This window comes from Lepidothrix coronata, unplaced genomic scaffold (assembly GCF_001604755.1).
Source record: "Lepidothrix coronata isolate B3197 unplaced genomic scaffold, Lepidothrix_coronata-1.0 Scaffold98, whole genome shotgun sequence".
NCBI classification, from domain to species: domain Eukaryota; kingdom Metazoa; phylum Chordata; class Aves; order Passeriformes; family Pipridae; genus Lepidothrix; species Lepidothrix coronata.
This window is the reverse complement of record NW_016690278.1, coordinates 528,487-540,864: the sequence shown is the minus strand read 5'-3', so window position 1 is coordinate 540,864 and position 12,378 is coordinate 528,487.

Below are 12,378 nucleotides of genomic sequence, written 5' to 3'. Positions count from 1 at the left end.
AGAAACTGAATATTCTTCACATATACAATGCTTTCCTGAATTTCTTATCTGTTTAATCTCAATAACTTCCTCTGGTGACATGTTCAAGATCTATATGAAATATCCTGCACCTGAATTTCATCAAAACTCAAATTTGTTTTTCAAATCTCTTCATGCTTGCAATTTGGCCACTGCATTTCTTGATCCATTAGTTCTGATTTTTTTTTTTTAAATTCAGAGTAAGTGTGCTGTAGAACCTGGTGTTTATGTCTGTTCTTTATGTGGAAAAACACAGCGCATTAGAAGTCTTTGTAGTACCTCTACCTTGCTGCACATATCCTGCCAGACCTCTCTGGGGAATCTCTTACTGCATAACCCCTCATATCCAAAAGAACTAGAGTTCAATCCAGAGTTCAATGACTGGTGGACTAGCAAATAAGGATGAAAGAGGTTTCAGTGAATTTTATATCCTCTGATATGATGAGGCCAGCCTTCAAATTGGGAGATCAAAAGGTGAGTTAAAATTTAGTCTTGAAATGCTTAGACACCCCTTAAACAGTATTATATGTGGCCATCCTCTCTAGCAGATCCAGGTCCTGGGGATTCCTCCTGCCTGGCAGCTGGAGCCTTGTCCAGGGACCCAGAGGTCTGTCCAGAGGCCTGGGTCTCAGACTGATGGATGTGGCTGCTGCTTTCCCACTTGAGAATCAACTGGTAGCAAAGCTGAGCATGTACCCCAGAGACAGACAGACAGGCAAATGCAGACAGAGGACACTGACATGGCCAGCCACACATATGAGGTGCTGCTCTCAACAGCACCCACATACAGGACTCACATAGAACATCAGCACAGACAGCAAAGTCCCCTTCTCCTCTTCAGCTGGTGAAGACATTCATTATTAAAGGACATGCACTCCTGCACTCCACCTCAATTCATAAGAACAGACACAGTCATGGCTTGTACTGGAATGGCCCACCCCTCTGTCTATCCACTACTCCCCCTTAGATCCTGAATCCTCTTCCAGGCTTTACAGGTCTCCTACTCACTGTCCCATCCAGTTAACAGATCCAGAACCACACACTGAACTCAGGTCCCCTACGCTCACAGGTCCCCTCAGTTATCAGCTCTGCCCCTCTGCCTGCTTAGCCTCTCTGCTCAGACCCAGCATCTCCAATTGCGGGCTGGTACCGCTTGTGGTTTGCAAGTGAAGTACACCCCACATCTGCACAGTGGGTTGGCAGAAGGTACAGACCCTCTTCTGCCCCACAACAACCAGCACAGCCACTGGTGCTGGGCACATGTGCCTGTGACTTGCAGTCCCAATTCAGCCAATGCACCTGAGCCCCTCACCTGCTTTGTTCTCCCTCGCTGTTTTTCAGGATACTCACTATTGTCATATTGGCTGGTGGCTAAGACCATCATGCACTGTATTTAAGAAAAGATTTAATAAGAGGACAGGACCAACTTCAGTGATCAGGCATTGGGTGTATTCAGGCAAGTGTACTGACCAGGAAAATAGTTCCTTTTATACCAATTCCTGTCTACTCCCTCTCTGTGTTCCTACCCAACCCCTTCTGCTAAACATTCTTTTGTAAATTTTGGGTAGTCCCTCAGACCCTGCCTTGAACATTTCAAATCCTCACAATCCTCTTTTTTCCTCTTTCTTATCAGTTACAAAGTCCAGGTGTCTATCTCCAAAGCTGGGCCTGATAGTTTCCTTTAATCATCAGTTAGTAACTAGAAACTTTTAGTCCTTGGCATTGTGTCTCTTATCTGTTGTCCATAAGGTTTGTGTCTGTATGTGTTCTTGCTTGTCACTTCCCCTTTCATTTATTTTTCCCTTTGCCATGAAAAGATTCATTGATCAAATAACCTTAATTAGGCAGATGCTCTTACCTTTCACATAACTACAGCACAAGACATTTTGTAAGCAGAATGCAAAAAAGACAAGTGATTTTTTCTTGTTGGCAACTTGGATTTATGTCACAGCAAGAGTACAGGCCAGGGAACAAAATATATCAAACTAACTCACACCTTAAAGCTTCCTTTGCTGAAACCAACTCCATGTTGCTAAACCCAAGAAGCAGAACTATAGCCCTGTCTTTGATAATCCAGCATGGAAATAAAAACTGAAGGTGATGCTATAAAGACAGGTAGCATGACACTTGAAGATATTTGCTCATCCGACCTCCTGATGCAGCAGTAGCCACCAGCACCTTGCACTGAGCCATGTGGAAGCCAGTGACAGCATCTCAAGATGACTATTTTCAGCTTAATTGGAGCTTGTGAACCACATATGGCTTGCTGGAAGTATGGCTGCTGGCTGGCTCCCAGAGCAGATACAGGGGTAAGTCTCTCCAGGGACAGGGAGAGTTCTGATCCTGTCAAAAAAAGCTGAGGATTTTCCCCCAGCAGCTCATACAGCTATAGTTTGCCAAGCAAGCAATTGCTGCTTTGGTCTGAAGGTACTGCGTGAGCTGCACGTGGAATGGGCCTGCTGGAGACAGGTGTCTGTATATCTTGGACTCTGGGACCTGTAGGGCCATAACAACACGTTTTGTAGCCTGGGGAAATAATACCTGCTGAGCACATCCTACTTTCCCCCTCCACATCAATTTTTATCTTGGAAACAAATGACAAGAAAAACAACAAACAACAAAAATATCATGTTCTTCTCCTAATTGTATACAGCACTGGGATGTAGAATTTGTGAATATGGTGTTTGGCCTGGCCAGATTGTTGGGCTTCAGCAGACAAGTGTTGTTAGTACAGTGTGCTGCTGAGAGAACACGTTCTAGTCTGGTAGTGAGGCCTGGATAAACATTTTGGGGTCCCAGATATTTCAGCAAGTCATAGTACTTGGTACCCAGACAAGGAAAGTGAAAGATTCTTACCAGCCTAGACAACAGATTTTCTTGAGCACTGGGGGAAGGCTGGACTCATACAGTAAAAGAAATAAATATCCTTTTCAGCCACATCTTGTGTCTGATTGTGATCTGGCCGTCACTAAACCTCTTTCAGAAAGTTTGTAGACATTTTCTGGTCCTAGGGCATTTCTGTCACACTGTGGAAGAGAAATTGGGTCACGTATGATGAGGGAGGAAAGGCTGAGAAAATGGGCTGAATGGTACCTCAGCAGATGGGGCAAAAGCTCCTGTGATAGCAGGAGGGTCTGAGTTGTGATGACCTCTGCATACCATCATCTGGTGTCTTTGGAATGGTCTCCTCTGCAATACAACTTTCTCCCATTCTCCATAATCCTAAAAAGCATGTCTGAAGCATGCAGATCATTTCCTATGATCTTTTCATTCCCTGCTTGAAGCTCTGAGCACTCTCTATGCAGCAGCTTTTTCACATTCCTGATATTTAATCAAGCCTATTTCTATTCAGTAATAGCCTTATTCTTCAGGGCAGTAATTCTCTTCCTCTCTGACAGGATCCACATATTTCTGGCTTTTTGAACTGTGGCTATCATCATAGATTGATACTGGAGAAAGAAACTCCAAATGCTTCCATGTAGTCTTTCTAGCAATTGCAGGTTAAGTAATGATGGGATCTTTGCTATTCATTTTATCTACTGCAACATAACATTATTCATGTGGATAAGAAACTTGTTTGTTACTAGGTCTAAATGGACACCAACAGAACTGCTCACTAACAGCATTCAGGTATTGAGGAAAAAGGAAGAAAATACGTGATGTGTGACTTTTGTAGTGCCTGCCTGATCTACGGGATACATCATCTTGACCTGAAGTAAGAAGAGCCGGTTTTCATAGAAACTCCTGATTTAGATGTTTGGCAGTTCACGGAGATGCTGGAATATGCAGTATCCCTCAGCTAACACTAGATGTTGCCCGTGTGCTTTAGAAGCTGATACTCAACACACGAAAGGGAACAGTTTCTTTGAGGCTTTAGAAAAGCTAACCTAGGTACAAGGCTATGTGCTTGCTATTTCGGAATTACTTCAGCCAGCAGTGCAAAGACATTTCTGCCTGACTTTATCTGGCAGTAATTTCTTTTTTTCTCGCCACTCTTTAGGCCTGACTAGTCCTATCTGAACAGTAATTTGGAGGGAAACGCTTATCTGCCTTCTTAAAATTTCCACTGTTTTTTTGCTACCTCTGTAGGAAGCAGTGCTAGCCAGGGTGGAAATATGCATTCATTTCAAGAGAATATGGAAAAGTTGTTACTAAGCCTCTGAAACATCCTCACCAGTTTTTATACCATAGAGAGAATCTTTGTGCACTCTGTCTTGTTCTGTTTGCCATGACGTTCTCTCTTGAACAAGTAAAAGTATGTGGTTAAACCACTGAAGTGGGAAGTTGCAGTACTTTGTTCAGATCCTTGTTCAGGCTGGCATTTTGGATGTGTAGTTTTGCTCTATTTGTGCCTTGCTCTCTCTTTTTTTAAGAAGGCACTTAGTGGTGCTTCCTTCCCACATAGGGAGGGTACATTCTTAAATATAAATCCAAGTGCTTGAATGACACTGATAAAATCATGTGGGAGAAAAGTACTCCTAGAGAATAGAATCATTAGAGTCATCATCTGTATTAAAGATGAAAAGTCTACCTCAAAATATTCAGCTCTCCAGAGTATTGTGTATTTGGGGGAATTAATGACCAGTGTACAGTCCTAGCAGCCAATTCCTCTGAAACTCTGGCCAGATCACTGCTCTTGTTCTTTTGAGGGATACCTTGAAGTTTTAGCCATCTGCAATTCCTTCAACGTGCTTTAAACATATCTCTTCCAGAGAAAATCAAACCACAGGAGCTCTGAATTCCATCCTGACAGTAAGTAAGCATCAGGCTGACTGTATACCTGTCACCCTGCTTTGAGAGGAGACCCCATGCTATTCCTGCTTCTCCCCTTGTGAGAAAAAGCCATTTCCACTCCCAGCCCTACTGCTCTTGAAGAAAATCACTTTCTTTCTGGTGCGCTGACAAAAAGTGTCAGCTGTGTTTCTTTGGTTTTACTGCTCTTCTTCTTGGATTTTATATCACTCCTGGTTTCTATATCATTTATTCTCCCAGTGGAATCATACGCTGCATCTTGATTCTTTACTTTATGCAGCATTTCAGACACAGACTTGTCTTGATGATAAATCCATGTACCCTGTCAGAAATGCTCAAAGTCTGAATGGCTGGCAATTAACAAGCAAAACGTGCCTGCAAAAGTGCATGTCCTTCTATATGATGCTTTCTTTCTGATTGGTGTGCCTTCCCTGGGTCCTTTAAATTTCAGAGCTCTGGGACCCAGAGGAGTTCTGCCTTCCAGACATGGGGTTAAAAATTTTCCTCCATCTCAAAGCAAAAGGCAAGGATCAACTATTTGAGTGCACAGATGCCACCTTCAGCACACTTCTGATAGGCCCACATTAGCTACACTGAAGCCACTGAAGGTGAAAAGCTTTTTTCAGTTTTTAGAATCTTTCTTTACCTTTAAATCACCACCAGCTTACTATTTTGATTCACATTGCCCACAGAAAGAGGTCCTTAGGAAAGTAAAGGAATATTTATCAAGGACCTCTGACTTCACAGAAATCTTTCCAGGTCATTCTGTTCCTCTGGATTGGGGTGTGAGTGGCTTCTCTGTAGTCAGAAGAGACCAAATTAGAAAAATCTAGAGCATAAACTTCATTTGCTTGAAGAGAGAAAACAGAAGATTTGCCATTTAACTGCTGCAAAATTAAACAGCAGAAGTATTTGTGTTGTTGTGGGTTAGTCCTGGCAGGGAGCTCAGCCAGACAGCCACTTGCTCAGTCCCCCACAGGGGGATGAGGGAGAGAGTTGGAAGGGCAAAAGTGACAAAACTTGTGGGTTGAAATAAAGACAGTTTGAGAGGCAAAGCAAAAACTGTATACGCAAACAAAGCATCAGCAGGCAGATGTTCAACCGTCTCCAGGAAAGCAGGGCTTCGTCACGTGTCATGATTACTTGGGAAGACAAATGCTCTAAGTCCAAGTGCCCCTGCCCCTTCTCTTTTTTTTCTGTTCAGCTTTATCTGCTGAGCATGATGCCAAACAGTATGGAATACTGCTTTGGTCAGCTGGGGTTAGCTGTCCAGCCGCATCCCCTCCCAACCATTTGTGGACTCCCTTCCTGCTCACTTGCATGAGAAACAGAGTAGGGCTTGATGTTGTTCAAGCACTGCTCAGCAGTAACTAAAACACATATGTGTCATCAAGTCTATTTTCAGCACAGATCCAAAACATAGAACCATACAAGCTACCATGAGGAAAATGAATACTGTTGGGCAAAACCCAGTACCACAATGGAGGAAGGTACTACACAGGCATTTAAAGTTTTACAGATTAGATTTGAAGTTACCAAATCTTCATTATTTTTTCTTTAACAAATAATGTATATTTCATTTGTAAATAGTGATATAATGTCTAAGAAGTCAACTAATGCCTAAGAAGCTCTCTCTGGCAACCTTCTGTGAGTGAGAACAGCATAAGTTACAGATACTCAAATGAGGAGCTACGTAGTACTGTCAGTAATACTAGTAAGCCAGGGGAAATTCTGGTTTATATGTTTTCCAAACACACAAACCCAGGTGCTTCAAGGTTTGTGCATAACACAGAACCGAAAGACAGAACAAGGAAGGGATAGCAAGCTGTAAGTGTGGAAACCTTGAATTTTAAAAGATCTAATATAGCTTCGAAGATATGCAGTTGGATCCGCTTCATTTATAGACTTAAAAGTTTAGGACAAATGTTGTCCAAATGGTTCTCTTAAAACAGATAGTGACTCACTTGAGGAATATTCCCTGTCATGGCCTGAGTGAGGATGACCTGGTGCTGCCTGCTGGGAGCTTTTCTGTAGTTGCTACCATAGGTCAGATGATTAAAGATCTGGAGCATCTCTGTTACAAGGAAAGGCTGAGAGAGCTGGGCCTGTTCAGTCTCAGCAGGACCTCATCAATGAGGGGACCTCATCAATGTGTACAAGTATCTAAAGGGAGGGTGTCAAGATGATGGATGAGACCATCTTCTCAGTGATGCTGAGCAATAGGACAAGAGGCAATGGGCAGAAACTGATGCACAGGAAGTTGCACCTGAACATGAGGAAGAACTTGTTTACTGTGCAAGTGGTGGAGCACTGGAACAGGTTGTCCAAAGAGGTTGTGGAGTCTCCCTCACTGGAGATACTCAAGAACCATCTGGATGCAATCCTGTGCCATGTGTTCTAGGATGACCTGTGTGAGCAGGGAGGTTGGACCAGATGACCCACTGTGGTCTCTTGCAACCTGACCCATTCTGTGATTCTGTATATAATTACAGTGTTCAGAACTGGAAATCTCAGTTCCCAAAGTAGTTCTCTCTGAAGTAGAGACTTATACAATAATTGAGCATATTCTTTTTATTGTGAGACTTATTATGAATAATTAAAAGTCTGCAATACTGTAGACCCCCTTCAGGGTCTATTTCTTGCTGCTGACACCTTGAACTTTTTTATCTGTGTTCAGGGTTTGAGTGGATAGAGCAGCCTGCTTGGAAATTTGCAGCACCTGCCTGTGTGTAGGGTACTGAAGGGAAAATATCACCAAAGTACTGTGTAAGAAGTAGAAAGGACAGGGAACAGACTGTTCTGCTCTTGTTATCCTTATGTGGTGCAGACACCTGGAAAACTTCTGCAGCTAGTCCCAAAACTGCTCTTATGGTAAGGACATTGAATACACAGAAGCACAGGGCAGGCCTGAGTTTGTATACTTTCTCAGCTGCCAACAGTTCTTGGCTTGGGCACTTTTTTCTGAACCAGATGTCACTTCAGTGTACTTAGCAACCTCTTACAGATTTGTCTTCCATAAACTTGGAAGACAAATAAACTTCAATTGCCCCTTGAACCCATGTAATGTCAGCATCTGCAATATGTCTTGGCAATTTTTTTCTGCAGATTTACTTGTTCCTATGTGAAGAACTATATCCTCATTCCTTTTCAACCAGGCTCTTGCTAACTTTGTATGTCCTTGGTAATAGCTGAAGTGTTTTCAAATGAAAATTTTCCCGAGTAGTATCACCTTGGACAGGGACATAATGTAATGTGTTCTGGCAGCAATATATTGTATCAGCTTTGGAAACATTTGAACATAGGCTCCTTCATCCTGTTCTAAAAACACATATTTCTAGCAGTGTAGCTTTATCATGATAAATTGTGCTTATTGACTGGCAGCCCTTCTAACTAGCACTGCTTGACATTTGAAACATGTGATACCAAATCGGTGACATGAGATTTTGTCATGTTGCAAAAGGTTAGATATGCAACCTGGAGGAACCGGGAGGTTCCCAGCTCAGGCAGATGGAGGAGGTAATTGGTTGTCACTGTCTCGAAGCTCTGGCATTTTCTCTTTGTTCTGTTAGAGTTTTGGTATCACAGTTCCTTAGTTTCAGTACTGCTTTCATGTCACAGTCTATCTACTTGAATCCAGAGAGCTTGCAAAAGAGTTGGAAGGGATCCACCTGCAGTTCTTGAAGAACCCCAGACCACAGCAGGTGGATGCCCTAATCAGTCTGTAGCCCCTTGGGAAGGCCATCCTGGATGGCAAGAGTCTGAGAGTGCATCTTCTCCAGCAGCAATGATGTCTGAACATGTCCCAGCTTCCTGTCAGCTCCCAGTTATTCTGACATATACCAGTTCTTCCTTAGTACCTGTTTGTGGAGCTGCACAGTAAGCTTGTTCAGCCCTGTCCCATGAAAACGATAACAAAAAACCATAAAGATTCCCAATTTTACCATCTTTTGGTGTTTTGGTTTTTTTTCAAATTTGCTTGTTTCTCGATTTGGTTCATAACACGGTGCACAAAAAGTCTTGAGAGTAGGAAGGAGGGAGGGCAAGACTGGGGAACATCACAAATTGAACTAAAATGCTGACATGGCAATACTACCTGCCCACCCATAGCCTAAGGATGTAAAAGAGGAAGAGTTTACAGCAGAAGGTCATGACTTCTATTACTTCAGTTAGTGTTTTGCTTAAAACCCACAGATACACTTCTGGACATGCAGGCAAAGCCCAAAATCAGATTCCTACCCCTGAGAGCTTGCTGATTTTTTCAATTTCATTTTTTTTCTTTTAATATTGTTTTTCCTTATGGTGCTTTACTGCTGACTAGAGAAGTACTGAGATGCTGAAAAAGGCACAGTTTACACCTTAATTGTAGAATAGATTTATTCCCCCTTCAGTAAGGTTTCTTGGATGGACAAGTAATGTCCCAGGGTAGTTCAAGACTTAGCAGATATACATGGATGATATCTATAAGAGGGAGCACTAATTATACTTTCTGTCTCTTTGCATGTCCAATAGGAGGGTAAATTACACATTTTGATCATTCAACTCCAAGGGAGCAAACAGGAAAGGAATCAGTCACTGACACCACTTGTTTTACACTAGAGATAGACTCCAGCCCTGAAAGAATTTTTTTTAAAAAGTCAGCTTCTGCAAAACAATTATGCTGAAAAAGAATTTAAGGAATAAAAAGGAATTTAAGATAGATAATTGTCATCACTAGATAAGGTCACGTAACTATTTATCAGAGGAGGTTTCAGAGACAACCTTTCACAAAAGTAAGTGTTTCTACAGTTTTCTTTTCTCTGCAGAGGCGAAGGTTTTATTTTGCTTTGTTTGACTGCTGTAAGTGGAAACTCAAGACTTTTTAGGAATTCCTTTCTACCTAGTCCCAGAAAATACCTCATTATAGAGGTAGTCAGTTAGGAAGAATTAATTTAGCATGCAAGTAAGGATGTATAGGTACGAGCTAAGAGGCACAATAGCTGAAATATTTCAGCTGTATTGTGAGAGTGATTTGTCTGAAAAAGAGGTACGAAACACAATTTAATTGCAATTGAAGTGAGTTGATTTCTTATTTTAGCCTATATTGAAAGATCTGGAGATAATGGTGTAAACACACTGGAAAAATAAGCATGTATTTTAATCATGAGGTTTTGGCACAAAAAAATAATCATATTTATAAGTGTGTTGCTGTATTTCCAGTTTTGAAAATGTGAACCGGTAAACTGTGGACTGTTTCAGCACTGTGCTTCTTTATATAGTTTTTTTCACAGTTTTGTTTTATTTTATTCAGGCAATTAACACTTAGTTTGGAACAGAAAAAGCTGGTGGACTTTATGAAGATCTGGCTGACACTGAAACAAACAAACGATGCTAGTCCTGACACTGAAAATGACCTGTGGTAGCCTAGAATTGAAGGAGACTGCTGTACCTTGCTGAAAACAGTAACATCCCACACTGAGCTCTGGGATCAAGAGCTCAAGCAGCTCTTCAGACAGCCACTGGACAGCTTGACTTGGATGCAACTGCAGCCTAAGCGTGGATGATCCGTAGCTGTGTATCCACGGCTTGCAATACAGAGCACACATCCTTCCCAGGAGCTGTGCTTTGTTAAAAAAAAACCAAAACAGCAATGACAAACTTACCCATACAATTATTTTTATGCCGTTCAGTTATCTGTGGTGATTATTTGTATCAAAGTCAGTAGGTTTTTTTCAGCTTCTCTACTCTTTTGTACGATCAGCAATGTTTTAGTGACCATCCTTCTATTCGAGTCTTTTAGAATTTTTTTTCTCTTTCAGTCTAATTTTCCTTTGAAGGCCATTTTAAAGCTCCCACATCTTTCTGTCTTTGGCTTCTATCAGCACTTTGCATGCTGGAGGTGATTAATGAACAATACTCTCTTAATATGAAAGCTACATTATGAGTCTTTCTGACTTTGTGATTTATGGACATGAAAACAAAACTGTGAAGAATGTGTTTGGGGGTTTTTTGTGGCTTTGGATGGGTGATGTTTGGGGTTTTTTAATCCCTTTTAATAGTACAAAATGCCTTTCAAAATATTTTTTTAATTTATCTTCCATAGGTTTTATAATGTGAGTATTTATGCCATTAATACTGATTTTTGTGACCACTGTCAGTTTCAATTGTTGCAAGTGGTAATCAAATGTATTTACAATCTTGACTGTGGATAGCAATAGAAGAGTTCTTGAAAGATATAAATATTCTTCATTCTGCGAAATTTCCTAATATATTTGAAAAGGATGATTTAGATGGGCAGCTGTAAAGAAAGAGAAATAGAAATTCCCATTTGGATTTTAGCAGATAGCATTTTGCACGGAAATCAAGATACTTATTTTGAAGGAAGGAAGGGCAAAATTCTAATAATTTTGCTTTTATTAATCTTTTATTATCTTATTTTAACAGAGGAGGATATTATTTTTGCTCTATAACCAAAAAGATCACTGTCTAGGATTTTTGATGAATAGGGTGATCTGTCAGGTCTGAACAAAATATTTATATCCTGCTTTTAGTGAGAGTTCAGCAGGTAAATAAGTAGTATTTCATGAAGGTCACCTAGGTTTATGGTCAAAATTGAATTATTTTCTGGCATCATCAAGGGAATGATGGCTAGTCAGTTGGAAAGTCTGAAATTTAATGGTGCAGCCTGTTTAACTTACTCTACCTTGTAAAAACCAGTGTACTGGTTCTTCTAAAGAAGAAAAAGGAACAGCAAGGTCCAAGCATGCACCTCTTCACACGGCAATTCACAAAGGGACAAAATGAAAAATAAAGACAAAAAAATCAAAGGAGTGCCCTTAAAATCAAGATACGTTTTTATATATCTGTGTGTACATTTTTATATATATGTGTGCATGTGTATATATGCGAGTGCATGTGTATATAAATGTAGGCAAATTAAGAATGTGCAGACAAAACAAGCTGCCGTTTAGGTGAGCAATGTGTCATTCAAAACAGAAAGAATACTGAAACTAGAAAGTCATGATCTTGATCCCTAATGCACTATAGCCAATGTTTTACTTTTTTAATGATTCTTCTCCAGGGCCTAATCTTGGGAGAGAACAGCATAGGTCTCATCCTTAAAATGCTCTAAATTCTTAAAAAATACTGGCTACTGTCAACAGCTTAACCAAATGTGAAGTTCAGGGGCTTTCAAGCTTTTCTCAGTGGCACTCTGGGAACAAACTATACTAGTCACACATTGTATAACAGACGATTTCAATGTGCTTTAGTCATCACTGAATGACCAGAGATGCTATGTAAAAAAGTTGGAGAGAAAAAAACCCCAAAACTGATAACTGCTTTTCACACAGAACAGCTCCCAGATGGTGAGATAATGTGAAACGAGGAACTCAGGAAAATTATCTCTGTCTAATAAACATAAAGGGAATGTTCACTTTATCAATGCAGAACATATTTATTGATTTTCTGGACATAAAATTGCGAGTTGCGGAAAATGCTTTATTTTAGAAATAAAGAATCTGAAAGACTTACACATGATTTATAAGACAAGCATCTACAGAAAGGTCCAATACTGAAGGGAAAATACAGATTAAGGGCCTTATCAACACGGAGGTAGCTGCCCCCTGAAGC